Consider the following 18,460-nt stretch of genomic DNA (forward strand, 5'->3'; position numbering starts at 1 on the left):
ATGATCGTGGAATGATCACAGTTCAATACATACTTGCCAGTTTTCTAGTCAGCGACGTGGATCACTGTCCATTAATGAGTTAGAACGAACTACATTAAACCCCAAGTGTCTTCCCTGAGCCTGAAGAGTCACTAACGTCAAAACGATCCTCCTAAAAACGAGAAAACCATTTTCTTGCCATGCTGTGTCCAATAGCGTTATCCCCACGCACGACGCCTCCGCTGCTGCAACACCTCTCTTGAACTCCAACAGAAGGATACGTCGGAAGCGTTCCGATTTCTCCCCTTGGCTCTCCATCTGCTAGTGTCCACAGCTCCACTCACCATCTCCAAATGAGAAAACGACAAATCTTAAACTTAAACAACAACCGTCAGCTATCTACAAAAAATGGCAATAGGTAAATAAACCCTTAGCAACAGGAATATCAACATCCAAAACAAAAGCGCTACGAACTTGTGCATCAAACTAATACTGTCGCCGCGCTAACACTAAAATGACTGGGGCTCCACACTGATGCAAACGGGGATCAATCATATTCACAATCTATGCGAACAACTTATCAGATACACTTACGAGTAATGCTTGGCGCCTACCTATTTGAATCCTAGCAACACCAAAACACCGGACGTCCCACAAGGACGCATACTGGGACCAATTATATCCACGCTCTAATCAATCAAACTGCCAGACATTCTGACAAGCAATTCCAGGCACTTACCTACTTTCACCCTGGTCACACAAAAACGTCTTGTGTCCCGCGACGACGCATTCCGAGATCGTTCATATCCACACGACCAGTTCCAAGCATTTATCTACTTTCGACCGAGATAAATTAAAACATATAGAGCCCCACAGATCACATTTCAGGACCATCTATGTTTATGCCCTGTCAAAGGCGTTTGATACCGTTCCCCACCAGCGACTATTAATCAAATTGAGTGCATATGGAGTATCGTCTCAGATATGTGACTGGATTCGTCATTTCCTCTCAGAGAGGTCACGGTTCGTACTGGTATATGGTATATCATCCAGTAGAACAGAAGTGATACCTGGTGTTCCGCAAGGTAGTGTCATAGGCCCTCTGCTGTTCCTGATTTACATAAATGATCTAGGTGATAATCTGAGCAGCCCCCTTAGATTGTTTGCAGATGACGCTGTAATATACAGTCTAGTAAAATCACCAGACGATCAATTCCAGTTACAAAATGATCTAGAGATAATTTCTGTAAGGTGCGAAAAGTGGCAATTGGCACTAATCAAAGAAAAGTACGACGTCATCCATTTGGGTACTAAAAGAAATCCGATAAATTTTGGATATACGATAAATCGCACAAATCTAAGGGCTGTCAATTCGACTAAATAGGTAGGAATTGCAATTATGAGCAACTTAAATTGGAAAGACCACATAGATAATATTGTGGGGAAGCCGAAACAAAGACTACGCTTTGTTGGCAGAACACTCAGAAAATGCGACAATCCCTCTAAAGAGACTGTCTAGATTACACTTGTTCGTCCTTTGCTGGAATATTGCTCCGTGGTATAGGATCCTTACCATGTAGGATTGACGGAGGACATAGAAAAAGTGCAAAGAAGGGCAGCCTGTTTCGTGTTATCGCGCAATAGGGGTGAGAGCGTCACTGATATGATACGTGAGTTGGGATGGCAGTAATTGAAACGAAGGTGATTTATTTGCGGCGAGATATATTTACGAAATTTCAATAATCAACTTTCTCTTCCGAATGTGAAAATATTTCGTTGACGCCCACCTACGTAGGGAGAAATGATTATCATAATAAATAAGAGAAATCAGATCTCCAACGGAAAGATTTAGGTGTTCTTTTTTCCCATGCGCTATTCGAGAGTGGAATGGTAGAGAAGTAGTATGGTTCGATAAACCCTCTGCCAGGCACTTAAGTGTGAATTGCAGAGTAACCATGTAGGTGTAGTATGTAGTGAGTCACTCCCGTGCGTGATTTCAAATAGTTACTTACTTTCACCATGCGAACACTAAAACACCTGTTGCGTACTGGGAACAGTCACATTCACGCTCAGTGCAATACAACTGTCAGATGCAATGACGCATATCGGGAACAAACACACGCTGTATGCAGACGACCTTTCAGGAAGGACACAGCTCGCCTATGAAGTTAATTTTTGCAGAAATAACGAAATTTGTAACAAACATGAAGGACGCTCCAAAATTCCTGAAAACAGATATTGGCCAAATAGACAGGATAAAAAAAATTTAAATAGCAAGGGGAGATAATCAAAGAAAACGTTTTGGAAAAATGATCAATAGAGGAAAGGGTGCATACAATGGGGAGATCACGTGGTATCATCAAAAACCTCTACAATTAAAAGCGCCTGCCCGAAAATGCCAAAATAAGGCACTAAAACACAGTAGTGAAGCCAGAACACCTATAAGTAAGCGAATACCTGGCATGAAAATATAATTTAGATAAATCGGAAGTACTAGAAGGGCGAATTGTAAGGAAAATGAAAAGGACCACAAAACACAGCATAATGTTGGAAATTGCGAAGAAATGCTGAAATATACCACGTTACAGAAAATATTTCAAACGTAATGAGAAAAAGAAAACTCATGTGTTTTGGACATTTATTGCGAATGCAAGACTGGAGTTTGACTAATAAGATTTTCAAGTATTTGTGGGGTAAGAAGTCCACAACAACCTGTGTCAACGAAATAAAAAATGATTTAGAAAGAAACAGTATAAAAACAGAAGATTTGCACTGAGTGATCAGAAGTATCCGAACACCTGGCTGAATATGTCTTACAAGTACGTGGCACCCTCCATCGGTAACGCTGGAATTCAATATGGCGTTGGCCCACCCTGATGACAACTTCCACTCTCGCAGGCATACGTTCAATCAGGTGCTGGAAGGTTTATTGGAGAATGCAAAACATCCCAAAGATGTTCTACAGGATTCAGTTCAGGACTCTGGAGTCCAGTCTATTACAAGGATTCAAACATCAATGTGGAGCTGTGCTGTGATAGTGCCACGCAAAACAACAAAGGGTGCAAGCCCCCTACATGAAAAACACGATCACACCGTAACACCACCGCCTCCGAATTCTACTTTTGGCACTACACACACTGGGAGATGAGGTCCACATTGACATTCGCCATTCGCCTCCCCTCTGAGAGGAAATGACGAATGCAGTCACAAAACTGATACGATAGAGATCCCTTGTCTACAACACTCATTACTTCATGGAAATAAAAAGCTAGCTGCGTTGCACAAGGACTATATTTTCTGAATCCGTCTGCTAAGTCGTATGTATAGATCAGGAACAGCAGATAGTCTATAATACTATCGTGGTGAACGTCAGAAATTTTCTAATGTATTAAAGGTTGAGTGTCATTGTCATGAGATCAAGTAGTTGTCGCAGAACGTAATTGAAAATGTTTCAAATGGCTCTGAGCACTATGGAACTTAACATCTGAGGTCACCAGTCCCCTAGAACTACTTAAACCTAACTAACCTAAGGACACACACACACACACACACACACACACACACACACACACACACACACACACACACACACACATGCCCGAGGTAGGATTCGAACCTGCGACCGCAGCGGTCGCGAGGTTCCAGACTGTACTTAAGTGATAGAACCCAGTACGTTTTCTTCGATGGTGAGTGTTCATCGGAGGTGAGGGTATCATGTGGAGTGCCCCAGGGAAGTGTGGTAGGTCCGCTGTTGTTTTCTATCTACATAAATAAACTTTTTGGACAGGGTGGTTAGCAATGTGCGGCTGTTTGCTGATGATGCTGTGGTGTACGGGAAGGAGTCATCGCTGAGTGACTGTAGGAGGATACAAGATGACTTGGACAGGATTTGTGATCGGTGTAAAGAATGACAGCTAACTCTAAACATAGATAAATGTAATTTAATGCAGATGAGTAGGAAAAAGAATCCTGTAACGTTTGAATACTCCATTAGTAGTGTAGCGCTTTCACGTCGATTAAATATTTGGGCGTAACATTGCAGAGCGATATGAAGTGGGACAAGCATGTAATGGCAGTTGTGCGGAAGGCGGATAGTCGTCTTCGGTTCATTGGTAGAATTTTGGGAAGATTTGGTTCATCTGCAAAGAAGACCGCTTATAAAACTCTAATACGACCTATTCTTCAGTACTGCTCGAGCGTTTGGGATCCCTATCAGGTCGGAATGAGGGAGAACATAGAAGCAATTCAGAGGCGGGCTGTTAGATTTGTTACTGGTAGGCTTGATCATCACGCGAGTGTTACGGAAATGCTTCAGGAACTCGGTGGGAGTCTCTAGAGGAAAGGAGGCGTTCTTTTCGTGAAACGCTACTGAGGAAATTTAGAGAACCAGCATTTGAGGCTTACTGCAGTACAATTTTACTGCCGCCAATTTACATTTCGCGGGAAGACCACAAAGAGAGATTAGGGCTCGTACAGAGGCATATAGGCAGTCATTTTTCCCTCGTTTTGTTTGGGAGTGGAACAGGGAGAGAAGATGCTAGTTGTGGTTCGAGGTACCATCCGCCACGCACCGTATGGTGGATTGCGGCGTATGTATGTAGATGTAGATGAAGCGCATAGAACCGCTCGGCCACACCAGATTGGAAAGAGTTGTACTGATCTCGTGAATTGAAGTACTTAATCGGTGGTGTGACTGCTGGATATTTTTGAGCTTAAGTGTTTCCATCACTGAGGAGATGGGAGGGAGAGAGAAAGGCTTTTACAGAATGCAGCACCGCGGGGAGAGGACTGGAAATCGTATCAGTCCGGCAGAGGCGCTGATGGTTTTCTGATGGCCCCGCCTGGAGTGGTGTTATGGGGGGGGGGGGGGGTCGCTACAGTCGGAAGCGATGCATTACCCGCACTGTGGAAGGCGCAGCAGAGCCGGAAATGGCGGCGGTGCTGGCGGATGAGGGATGAGGGATGAAGAGCGTGCCGGGGGCAGAGTGCCATCTGTCATCTCTCTCTGTGTGTGCGCGAGTGTGTTTATGTCTGGAGGTCTCTCCAGACTCTCTGTGTGGCGGAAGCAGATACTATATGGCCGGGGGATCGTCTCTGCACGATGGTGCATTCTGCCTGCAAATGGTCCTTCGCAGACGAGAATCGAGTTAAGTCATCACTCAATAGACGTAGGGGAAGGTCGGGAAGTAACGGATAGAATGGGCAAGAGCTGCTAGAGAAGCGACACTGTCAGGCGCCTGACCACACCACTGCTCACCACAAAGGAAGTCAGAGAACCAATTTTTTTTATTTTGATCCGAGATTCGAACTCCAAATAAGAGATCTGTTCAAAAAATTCCTCAGCATTCGTGATTGGCGCCAGTGGTACACTCTGTTGTTTTTGTGTTCTTCAGTCCTGAGACTGGTTTGATGCAGGACTCCATGCTACTCTACCCTGTGCAAGCTTCTTCACCTCCCAGTACCAACTGGAACCTACATCCTTCTGAATCTGTTTAGTGTATTCATCTCTGGGTCTCCCTCTATGATTTTTACCCTCCACGCTGCCCTACAATACTAAATTGGTGATCCCTTGATGCCTCAGAACATGTCCTAAAAACCGACCCCTTCCTCTTGGCAAGTTGCGCCAGAAACTCCTCTTCTCCCCAATTCTATTCAATACCTCCTCATTAGTTGTATGATCTACCCATCTAATGTTCACCATTCTTTTGTAGCACCACATTTCGAAAGCTTCTATTCTCTTCTTGTCCAAACTATTTATCGTCCATGTTTCACTTCCATACATGGGTACACTCCATACACTTTCAGAAACGACTTCCTGACACTTAAATCTATACTCGATGTTAACAAATTTCTCTTCTTCAGAAACGCTTTCCTTGCCATTGACAGTCTACATTGTATACCCTCTCTACTTCGACCATAATCAGTTATTTTGCTCCCCAAATAGCAAAACTCCTTAACTACTTTAAGTGTCTCATTCCCAAATTTAATTCCCTCAGCATCACCCGATTTAATTCGACTACACTCCATTATCCTCGTTTTGCTTTTGTTGATGTTCATCTTATATCCTCCTTTTAAGACGCTATCCATTCCGTTCAACTGCTCTTCCAAGTCCTTTGCTGTCTCTGACAGAATTACAATGTCATCTGCGAAACTCAAAGTTTTTATTTCTTATCCATGCATTTCAATACCTACTCTGAATTTTTGTAACCTTTACTGCTTGCTGAATATACAGATTGAATAACATCGGGGATTGGCAACAACCCTGTCTTACTCTCTTCCCAACGACTGCTTGCCTTTTATACCCCTCTACTCTTATAACTGCCATCTGGCTCTGTACAAATTGTAAATAGCGTTTCGCTCCCTGTATTTTACCCCTGCCACCTTCAGAATATGAAAGAGAATATTCCAGTAAACATTGTTAAAAGCTTTCTCTAAGTCTACAAATGCTAGAAACGCAGGTTTCCCTTCCCTTCATCTAGCTTCTAAGATAAGTCGTAAGGTCAGTATTGCCTCACGTGTTCCAATATTTCTACGCAATCCAAACTGATCTTCCCCGAGGTCGGCCTCTATCCTTTTTTTCATTCGTCTGTAAAGAATTCGCGTAAGTATTTTGCATCCGTGACTTATTAAACGGATTGTTTGGTAAATTTCTCATCTGTCAACACCTGCTTTCTTTGGCATTGCAATTATTATATTCTCCTTGTTACACTATGTGGTGAAAAGTTTCCGGATACCCCCAAAAACATGTGTTTTTCATATTAGGTGCATTATGCACCACCGTGGTACAATAACCGAGTTAGAAAACTGGTGCGGAAGCAAAGGGAACTTCCAGCACGGCGTTCCGTATTACCCTCCTGAACCCACCGATTCCATATTCTGCTGTCATGGGATGTCGACTAAAGCGAGCAGCAATGTCGCGATACGATAAACTGCAATTGCGATAGGCTACAATCCGACCTATATCAAAGTCGGAAACGTGATGGTACGCATTTCTCCTCCTTACACGAGGCATCACAACAACGTTTCACCAGGGAATGCCGGTCAACTGCTGTCTGTGTATGTGTAATCGGTTGGAAACTTTCTGCATGTTGGCACGTTGTAGGTGTCGCCACCGGCGCCAAACTTCTGTGAATGCTCTGAAAAGCTAATCATTTGCATATCATAGCACCGTCTTCCTGTCGGTTAAATTTCGCGTCTGTAGCACATCTTTGTGGTGTAGCAATATTAATGGCTAGTATTGTACATGACATTCCTGTTTGAGGATTCACGTAACGTACGAGTTCAGGTTCTGACGCATGGACGACACATGGAAGTTCCCATCTCTACGTCATTCGGGCACGGATAGCCGAAGCGTCTGATTTCACTGCCCGCATACAGTGGGTTCAAATGGCTCTGAGCACTATGGGACTCAACCTCTATGGTTATTAGTCCCCTAGAACTTAGAACTACTTAAACCTAACTAACCTAAGGACATCACACGCATCCATGCCCGAGGCAGGATTCGAACCTGCGACCGTAGCAGTCGCACGGTTCCGGACTGCGCGCCTAGAACCGTGAGACCACCGCGGCCGGCATACAGTGGGAAATCTGGTTTCGAGCCCCGGTCTGGCAGATATTTTTGTTGTCTTTATTCGAATATACACGTCCGCAGCTCGTGGTCGTGCGGTAGCGTTCTCAGTTCCCGCTCCCGGGTTCGAGTCCCGGCAGGGTCAGGGATTTTCTCTGCCTCATGATGACTGGGTGGTGTGTGATGTCCTTAGGTTAGGTTTAAGTAGTTCTAGGGGACTGATAACCATAGATGTTGTCCCACAGTGCTCAGAGCCATTCGAATATACAGCCAAAAGTGGTTTCGAATCGCAGCTCTGAATATATTTCCCGATGGGACATGATTTTGTTTGTGGGCTGGCGTACTGAAAGGTATTACTTGCGACACTTGCGGCTACATGGCGAGGTACGGATCAAGCGTAGTCGCGGTATGATGAATAGTCTGTTATGGGCAGGTTGTGGTCATGGCAGAATCTCGCGACTTAAAATACTTTGGACGTGCAATGATGATCGGCGTAAGATTTGTTAGTCATAGCATATAGGAGATCACGGAAGAATACCGGTTTCCCAGATTAAGAGCGTCTAGTGCTGAAATAACTACGGGAGAGGCAGTGTTTCCACGTGAACAGAACAATAGTGCATAGCTGCACAACAGTTGCACGTCAGTTCGCACCTACACATCGCTGCAGCCGTCGCTGACCCCTGTCATTTATGGCTTGTGGTGCACCGCACTTGACTCGGCACCAATTTCTGATAGCGATGCCGTATGTGGCATAAATTGACTACGGCGCCACGTAAAACAGTTTGAAAGGTCTCTGTTGGATTCCTTTCATGTTAATTTCTTGAATCTGTTGTCATTTACGGCATAAATTCCTCTTCTAAATTTACTGTGGCGTTCTGACTATCTGCGAGGAGACTGAGCAGTGGAACGTGTTACTTTTACACATAAACAAGAACGATCTGTCACACTACTACACTTTAAAGAACAGTTTATATCTAATTCATATGTGTAATTCATGTCACACAGTCTCATACGGAACCTACATACGCTTACTTTTATATAGTGTATATGATAAGATACTGTCATCCCCCTTCCCTTCTGTGTGAAAGAATGAATGAGCAAATGTATTTCTAGTTGCATGCTTGATGGTAGCAGACAAGCCTGTCTGCTAGAGAACAGTAGGATCAACGTCGGAACAGGTAGCTACGCTTTCTAGAAGTAAAGAGGATTCTATCCTTAGTATGATTCTGTCCGTCCCTTGTCATGTTGGTATAGGAAGCTGCCCCTCTGGTCACTTCCGTTTTGTATACGGAAGCACCCTTGGTAGGAGCGCAGGTCAGTCGGCCGTGGCGAGCGTCTGAAGTGGTAAGATCTCCGGCTAAGCGCGTGTCTGCTAAGTCCGTAGGACAATGGATTTCTTAAGTTCAGCCTAACTGAAAATTTATCACCTTTATTTCAGGTTTAGGTCTAAAATATCTAATGTTATCTTAAATTGCAACGCAGTGTATTTCGAGTGTCAACTTCAGAATATCTTCCAGTAATTGCTTTGTCACTACTTTGTTAGTAAAGTGGAACCACGTGTTGATCAGTAACTCTAACTAAGATCATCAATCTTAAATGCGAATGTGCGTGAGATTATAACGTCTCGTCTTAACAATATTTTTCAATATAGCAACTTTTCTTTATGTTCAACGCACGTGGGGTGTACTTTCTGAGACCAGTACCACGTGCTTATACAGTTGTTTGACCCATCAGGTGAATAGTAAGACGATAGTAACCAGTTCGAGGTTTTTCTTTTGTAAATTGCTTTTCGATCTAATTTATTTTAATTACCAAAATTATTGTGGGGTTACACTCTTTGTGTAAACCAAGTTGACAACGTGAAGCATGTGGTGTAATCATCAAAGTAGCCCTCAGCTATTCTTTTCGGGAAGATTTCTCAGAGAGTTAGTATGAATTTTGTATACCAGTGTGTGGTAATTACATGACGGACAGGATTGCGCTACAATCGTAACTTCTTTGGGTGAAAATTGAATCGGTTGGTTGTAGTTAATTTCCTCTTGCATATGTTTCAACGTTCTTCGTGTGTTATTTTATGAATGCAGTGTTGTATGCAGTCTCCCAATCTTGGCTCCATATTTGATGTGTTCTCTAAGATTACAAAGTCACATTTTCACAATCCTAAATAAGGCACCAGCTTAGTTATGACTCAAGTTTAATATGTTGAAATTTCAATGATCAATGTTAAAATAAATTTCCAAATATAAACTGATTTATTTCTTTTTTTAATTTCTCTTTATATATATATATATATATATATATATATATATATATATATATATATATATATATATATATATATAACACCGGTTTTCGTATGACTGTTCAAAGATTATAATTAATGTTAGTCTGGTTGGGAATTTGGTAAGCTACACTGGATACCTGGTGAAACGGTTGTGCAGTCATGCAAGGTTAGCTTCCTCAGATAGCTCACAGCTTTTAAACCGCTGTTATGGTCATATCTGTCAGCACCGCTTTCATAACAAATCAATGCTACAACGTTACAAGTTTCCAAGTTTGTTGTTGTTGTTGTTGTAGTCTTCAGTCCTGAGACTGGTTTGATGCAGCTCTCCATGCTACTCTATCCTGAGCAAGCTTCTTCACCTCCCAGTACCTACTGCACCCTACATCCTTCTGAATCTGCTTAGTGTATTCATCTCTTGGTCTCCCTCTTCGATTTTTAGCCTCCAAGCTGCCCTCCAATGCTAAATTTGTGATCCCTTGATGCCTCTGAACATGTCCTACAAACCGATCCCTTGTTCTAGTCAAGTTGTGCCACAAACTCCTCCCCTATTCTATTCAATACATCTTCATTAGTAAGGTGATCCACCCATCTAATCTTCAGCATTCTTCTGTTGCACTACATTTCGAAAGCTTCTATTCTCTTCTTGTCCAAACTATTTATCGTTCACGTTTCACTTCCATTCATGGCTACACTCCATAGAAATACTTTCAGAAACGACTTCCTGACACTTAAATCAATACTCGATGTTAACAAATTTCGCTTCTTCTTCTGGAACGCTTTCCTTGACATTTCCAGTCTACATTTTATATCCTCTCTACTTCGACCATCATCAAATAGCAAAACTCCTTTACTATTTTAGTGTATCATTCCCTAATCTAATTCCCTCAGCATCACCCTTTTAATTCGACTACATTCCATTATCTTCGTTTTCCTTTTGTTGATGTTCATCTTACATCCTCCTTTCAAGACACTGTCCATTCCGTTCAACTGCTCTTCCAATTCCTTTGCTGTTCCTGACAGAATTACAGTGTCATCGGCGAACCTCAAAGTTTTTATTTCTTCTCCATGGATTTTAATGCCTACTCCGAACTTTTCTTTTGTTTCCTTTACTGCTTGCTCAATATACACATTGAATAGCATCGAGTAGATGCTACAACCCTGTCTCACTCCCTTCCCAACCACTGCTTCCCTTCCATGACCCTCGACTTTTATAACTACCGTCTGCTTTCTGTACAAATTGTAAATAGCGTTCCGCTCCCCGTATTTTACCCCTGCCACCTTCAGTTTGAAAGAGAGTATTCCAGTCAACATTGTCAAAAGCTTTCTCTAAGTCTACAAATGCTAGAACCCTAGGTTTGCCTTTCCTTAATCTTTCTTCTAAGATAAGCCGTAGGGTCAGTATTGCCTCACGTGTTCCAACATTTCTACGGAATCCAAACTGATCTTCCCCGAGGTCGGCTTCTACCAGTTTTTCCATTCGTCTGTGAAGAATTCGCGTTAGTCTTTTGCAGCTGTGACTTATTAAACTGATAGTTTGGTAATTTTCACATATTTCAACACCTGCTTTCTTTCGGATTGGAAATATTATATTCGTCTTGAAGTCTGAGGGTACTTCGCCTGTCTCATACATCTTGCTCACCAGATGGTAGAGTTTTGTCGGGACTGGCTCTCCCAAGGCCGTCAGTAGTTCTAATGGAATGTTGTCTACTCCCGGAGCGTTGTTTCGTCTCGGGTCTTTCAGTGCTCTATCAGACTCTTCACGCAGTATCATATCTCCCATTTCATCTTCATCTACATGCTCTTCCATTTCCATAAAATTGTCCTCAAGTACATCGCCCTTGTATAGATCCTCTATACACTCCTTCCACTTTTCTGCTTTCCCTTCTTTGCTTAGAACTGGGCTTCCATCAAAGCTCTAGATACTCATACAAGTGGTTCTCTTTTCTCCAAAGGTCTTTTTAATTTTGCTGTAAGCAGTATCTATCTTACCCCTCGTGAGATAAGCCTCTACATCCTTACATTTGCGCTTTAGTCATCCTTGCTTAGCCATTTTGCACTTCCTGTCGATATCATTTTTGAGACTTTTGTATTCCTTTTTGCCTCCTTCATTTACAGCATTTTTGTATTTTCTCCTTTTATCAGTTAAATTCAGTATTCTGTTAACCAAGGATTTCTACTAACCCTCGCCTTTTTGCCTATTTGATCCTCTGCCTGCTTCACTATCTCATCCCTCAAAGCTACCCAATTTTCTTCTACTGTATTTCTTTGCCCCATCCCTCTCAGTTGTTCTCTAATGCTCTCCCTGAAACTGCGTACAACCTCTGGCTCTTTCAGTGGATCCAGGTCCCTTCTCCTTAAGCTTAGCCGTTTCGTAGATGCTTCCACTCTTGATCTGAAAGCCAGTGGTCATCTCCTTTTGAACGTCAGACAAATTGCTCTGTTTCCGCATTACGACAACGACTACACTATTGTCTCCTGCAATCTTTGAGTGGGTAATGCATTCTGACGTCAAACATAAGCGGTTGTCACATTAACGTAACTGGACCGTGTAAAGTAGCAAAGCAACATAATACAGGCTTATCGACAGATAAAACCAATTCCATAGCAATTCAAGGGTAGCAAACTTTAAGATGTACATTTTATAATACAAAAGAAAGCTATCGAAGAAGTTAACATTCATATTTTTGGCGTGTGACTAATCATATCTCCGACAAAAAGATTGAGAGATTCAAAATGATGTATGACACCATAAAAAAACGCTCAAGGGTAAAGTAGGAAACGACTCAATACTAATATTTGATGAAGTTGTAGTAGAAACCTTAAATTAGAACTAAGCTTAAACTGCATTATGAACTCTAAAACACGTAATAAGCTCCCAGCATTCTAGAAGAGTTTTCTGAGAACAGTCTTGTTGTACAGTTTGTAATGGCACTTGAATTACGTAACCATTACGGCACCTCACCTCAACCTCTCGATACCAGCAATATTCTACTGTGTTTCTGTAAAATACACTCCTGGAATTGGAAAAAAGAACACATTGACACCGGTGTGTCAGACCCACCATACTTGCTCCGGACACTGCGAGAGGGCTGTACAAGCAATGATCACACTCACGGCACAGCGGACACACCAGGAACCGCGGTGTTGGCCGTCGAATGGCGCTAGCTGCGCAGCATTTGTGCACCGCCGCCGTCAGTGTCAGCCAGTTTGCCGTGGCATACGGAGCTCCATCGCAACCTTTAACACTGGTAGCATGCCGCGACAGCGTGGACGTGAACCGTATGTGCAGTTGACGGACTTTGAGCGAGGGCGTATAGTGGGCATGCAGGAGGCCGGGTGGACGTACCGCCGAATTGCTCAACACGTGGCGCGTGAGGTCTCCACAGTACATCGATGTTGTCGCCAGTGGTCGGCGGAAGGTGCACGTGCCCGTCGACCTGGGACCGGACCGCAGCGACGCACGGATGCACGCCAAGACCGTAGGATCCTACGCAGTGCCGTAGGGGACCGCACCGCCACTTCCCAGCAAATTAGGGACACTGTTGCTCCTGGGGTATCGGCGAGGACCATTCGCAACCGTCTCCATGAAGCTGGGCTGCGGTCCCGCACACCGTTAGGCCGCCTTCCGCTCACGCCCCAACATCGTGCAGCCCGCCTCCAGTGGTGTCGCGACAGGCGTGAATGGAGGGACGAATGGAGACGTGTCGTCTTCAGCGATGAGAGTCGCTTCTGCCTTGGTGCCGATGATGGTCGTATGCGTGTTTGGCGCCGTGCAGGTGAGCGCCACAATCAGGACTGCATACGACCGAGGCACACAGGGCCAACACCCAGCATCATGGTGTGGGGAGCGATCTTCTACACTGGCCGTACACCTCTGGTGATCGTCGAGGGGACACTGAATAGTGCACGGTACATCCAAACCGTCATCGAACCCATCGTTCTACCATTCCTAGACCGGCAAGGGAACTTGCTGTTCCAACAGGACAATGCACGTCCGAATGTATCCCGTGCCACCCAACGTGCTCTAGAAGGTGTAAGTCAACTACCCTGGCCAGCAAGATCTCCGGATCTGTCCCCCATTGAGCATGTTTGGGACTGGATGAAGCGTCGTCTCACGCGGTCTGCACGTCCAGCACGAACGCTGGTCCAACTGAGGCGCCAGGTGGAAATGGCATGGCAAGCCGTTCCACAGGACTACATCCAGAATCTCTACGATCGTCTCCATGGGAGAATAGCAGCCTGCATTGCTGCGAAAGGTGGATATACACTGTACTAGTGCCGACATTGTGCATGCTCTGTTGCCTGTGTCTATGTGCCTGTGGTTCTGTCAGTGTGATCATGTGATGTATCTGACCCCAGGAATGTGTCAATTAAGTCTCGCATTCCTGGGACAATGAATTCACGGTGTTCTTATTTCAATTTCCAGGAGTGTAGCTAACATTTTTCTGTGACAACATTCAGATTTGATTTCATTAATGTAGAGGTACTTTGATACATCGATATGTTTATATTGCAATGATATTATTCTTATGTGAATTCTTTCGTCACTATGATCTTAGCCGTACTTGTAGCTCTGATATTTGGGCGCGTAAGCGGTATTAGAGAGTCAAGTCTTGGTCGTCATGTTGAAAAGACGCAAATTGTAGTCAGCTTATGAAATGTGAACTTTAACTGTGAGGAAGATTTTTTCAAGTATGTTTTATATTGTGAAGTGATGTTTTGGGACGAGTTACGTGATATTGCGACAAAAGTAATAAAAAAGAAGTGTAACTTAAATTCGGAGTGCTGATTACTTTTTTACATCACCATTGTGTTAACTTCCAAAAGGTTAATCTTCAAGAATGGTTTATAAAACAAAACTATAAAACTTTTGAATATCGCAGAATAACACCTAGGCCTCTTTGCATCCGAGCTTGGAATTATCACTACCTAGATTTTCGACGATTGAACCATGAGTTCACAACGAGACCAGCGTGGGAACCACGAAAAGATGAGTGCCTAGTTTATCCATTATTTCATGAAATGACTTTATTAACTGTGCTCTAATGACACCTGTCACATAATATAATTTTGTGGCCCGAAAATGCAATATTTAGCAGCGTGGGCAACACTACAATAATAATTAATTTTTGACCTTTGTTGTGGTAGATTTGTTAGAAACTGTAAAATAGGAGATAGATAAAAAAATGAGACCAACCAGAAAAATGTATAAATCTACTCACCTCAAATGACAAGGAATACAAAAAAGAATGGAAAGAAAGTATAAAAAGACAGGGCGAAATTCCAAAACCACTGCTACAGTACATCACTAAAGGAAGAAGGAACGTTGGTAGACGCAACAGAAGATGGCGAACAAGAAGAAGAAGGAGGAGAAAAGAAGAAAAGATTAAACCATAACGACTCAGAAATCACACTTTTAGGGAGAGAGCGTGTAAGTGAATGCCTGTGCGTCAGGCTGCCAACAGCACTGCCGTGTTAGGCGTAGAGCCTATCTTCCAAGGTTAACGTCCCTATTATGTAGCAAAGGCTTAGAAGCTAAAAAATTATAAAATATCAGATCAAATACGAGTAGCACTCGTGCACAGAGGGTTCCGTAAAAACTTAATTGTGTATTTAGATAATTCACACATTCCGGGAATCGCGTATCTCCAGAAATTTTTCCTGTTATCGGTATCGATACTGGCAAGATATCTCTCCCGAGAATTGAGAGGCTTTCGAGGATAAAAAAAGAATTATTTTTTCGTGTAATGTAATCGAAATTAACAATATTTAGATTTTTACTGTAAATCCCAGCTACTTACCAAATTCCATGATTCTAAAGCAGGGGAAAGGACCCTATAGATTTTGATGAGTGAGTTGCGAGTAACAAAATATGTGACATCAATGGCCGTATCTTTTGATTGTGTTGAGTTAGAAGTTTACATATACTACACTGCCAAGAATCTATTGTTCTTAGTATGTTCAGCTTAATACGTCTACCCGTTCCTGCAAATAAAAAAGTTGTCTTAACAGACGGACGGACAGATAGACAGAAAGACGGACGACAAATTCATTCTGTAATTAATCCGTTTATACCGACTGAAATACTGAGGAAGTACTAAGGATAAAAATCGAGTTATTTTGTATTCAACAAATATAAAGTTGCCTGTCCAATGTCACTTCGACGGTAGCTTACACATAAGACTTCTTCATAACACATTGTCAGTGATTGAAGCAAAGAGGCACTAACATACTGGGTGATTAAAAATCAGTATGAATTTGAAAGCTGAATAAATCACGGAATGATGTAGATAGAGGAGTACAAATTGAGACACATGCTTGGAATGACATGGGGTTTTATTAGAACCAAAAAAATACAAACGTTCAAAAAATGTCCGACAGATGACGCTTCATATGATCAGAATAGCAATAATTAGCATAACAAAGTAAGACAAAGCAAATATTATGTCCTTCACAGGAAAGGCTCAATATGGCTACCATCATTCCTCAACAATAGCTGTAGTCGAGGAATAATGTTGTGAACAACACTGTAAAGCATGTCCGGAGTTATGGTGAGGCATTGGCGTCGGATGTTGTCTTTCAGCATCCCTAGAGATGTCGGTCGATCACGATACATTTGTGACTTCAGGTAACCCCAAAGCCAATAACCGCACGGACTGAGGTCTGGGGACCTGGGAGGCCAAGCATGACGAAAGTGGCAGCTGAGCACACGATCATCACCAAACGAGGTGCGCAAGAGATCTTTCACGCGTCTAGCAATATGGGGACCGCCATCCTGCATAACCGTCGTACGTTCCAGCAGGTGTTTATCTGCCGGGCTGGGGATGATGCGATTCTGTAACATATAGGCGTACCCGTCACGGTAGCAGTTACAAAACCAGGCCCGATAACGGCAGATGTGGTAAATCCAAACCATACGGTGACTTTCTCGTCGTGCAATGGAGTTTCCACGACAGTTGTAGGATATTCGGCAGCCCAAATTCTGCAGTTGTGAGCGTTGACAGAACCTCGGAGCGTGAAACGAGCTTCGTCTCTCCACAACACGTAACTCAACCAATCGTCATCTTCCGTCATCTTTTGAAACGCCCACACACCACAGCCCCACACCGCAAATGCTCTCCGCTTCACTAAATCGCCAGGTAACAGTTCATGATGCCGTTGGATTTTGCACGGATAGCGTCGGAATGTACGCCTCAAGTGTCAACCAAACAGTTGTGCATGGAATGCCGGCGCGACACTGAACTAGCACATTCCCCATTTTGATAGTACAGCCGCACTAAAAGCGACTTTTCAGGTAACTTCAGCATGCTGCGATTGCTGGCGGATCTGATCCTTTCTCTCATTACACCTCCTTTTATATATGATTGTCATGTGCAGTCACTGACGTTTTGCTGTCCAGCGCCATTTGTTGGACATTTTGTGAAATTTAATTTTTTTTATTCTAATAAAACCCCATGTCATTCCAAGTGTGTGTGTCAATTTTTACCTCCCTATCTACATTATTCCGTGCTTTATTAAGTTTTCAAATTTATACTGACTTTTTGATCACCCGGTACTTCGACGAGTCAAAACATTATCACGAGGGCGCGTGCTGCGAAGCAATGCTTCTGAATTTTTATGTGGAAACTATTAAAGCTTTTTAAACAAAACAAACGTCATTAACATTCTATATCTTTAATCTTCATGTCGCGACATTTTGAGCCCTCTGTCGCTAGAGGGATTCGGACTGTGCCGTGTACCATGGCGGTGTAATGGCGGTAAGTGAGAAAGAGCGTGCTCTAATCGAGTTGTAGAATGTTAATAACATCTTTTTTTATTTAAAAGCCTCTAAGAGTGTTCACATGAAATATTCGAGTGCATTACTCCTCCTCAGGGCGCCGACGCAATTGCTAGTCTGTGGTTACGAGCCACGACTAATTTCAGTATGATACATTGTCTTCGCTGCTACAAAAATTTTTGAAAAGAAAACTTTTCTGTAAAGTCCCCATGTAATTGGTTTCATATTTCACCCAAGGTCTACCTTATCTTGCCTGATGTTGAGGAAAGTGTTAGGGTAGGCTTGGGTGAACTCAGACAAAATTTTAAAATTGTAAATAATGATTTTAGTGTTAGCAGTTGCTGTAAAATTTTTTACTCCTTTACCGTAATAATTAAGCAAAAATATTTCAGGGCATGTAACTCTTGTAATCAAATACATAGAGAATGTATTGAAGATGACAGTTGGTACCACATGCACCTACTTGCCCTTGCCATTAGGGATGGAACGGGATAGTCACTTAGGTGAAATGGAATGTAACAAAGCGACAAGGCAAAAGTTAGTAGAGATTCGTGCTTCTGTAAAAAGAGCGATGCGCGAAGCATTCAACCACTACCACCGTCGTACATTAGAGAAAGATCTTTCTGGAAACCCAAGGAAATTCTGGTCTTACGTAAAATCGATAAGCGGTTTGAAGGTTACCATCCAGTCACTCACTGATCACTCTGGTCTGGCAACGGATGACAAAACAACGAATGCTGAAATTTTAAATTTAGCATTTGAGAAATCTTTCACGCAGGAGGATCGTACAAACATACCGCCGTTTGAGTCTCGTACAGATTCCCGTATGGACGACATAGTGGTGGACAACCCT

This window comes from Schistocerca gregaria, chromosome 9, assembly GCF_023897955.1.
Source record: "Schistocerca gregaria isolate iqSchGreg1 chromosome 9, iqSchGreg1.2, whole genome shotgun sequence".
Taxonomy (NCBI): Eukaryota; Metazoa; Arthropoda; class Insecta; order Orthoptera; family Acrididae; genus Schistocerca; species Schistocerca gregaria.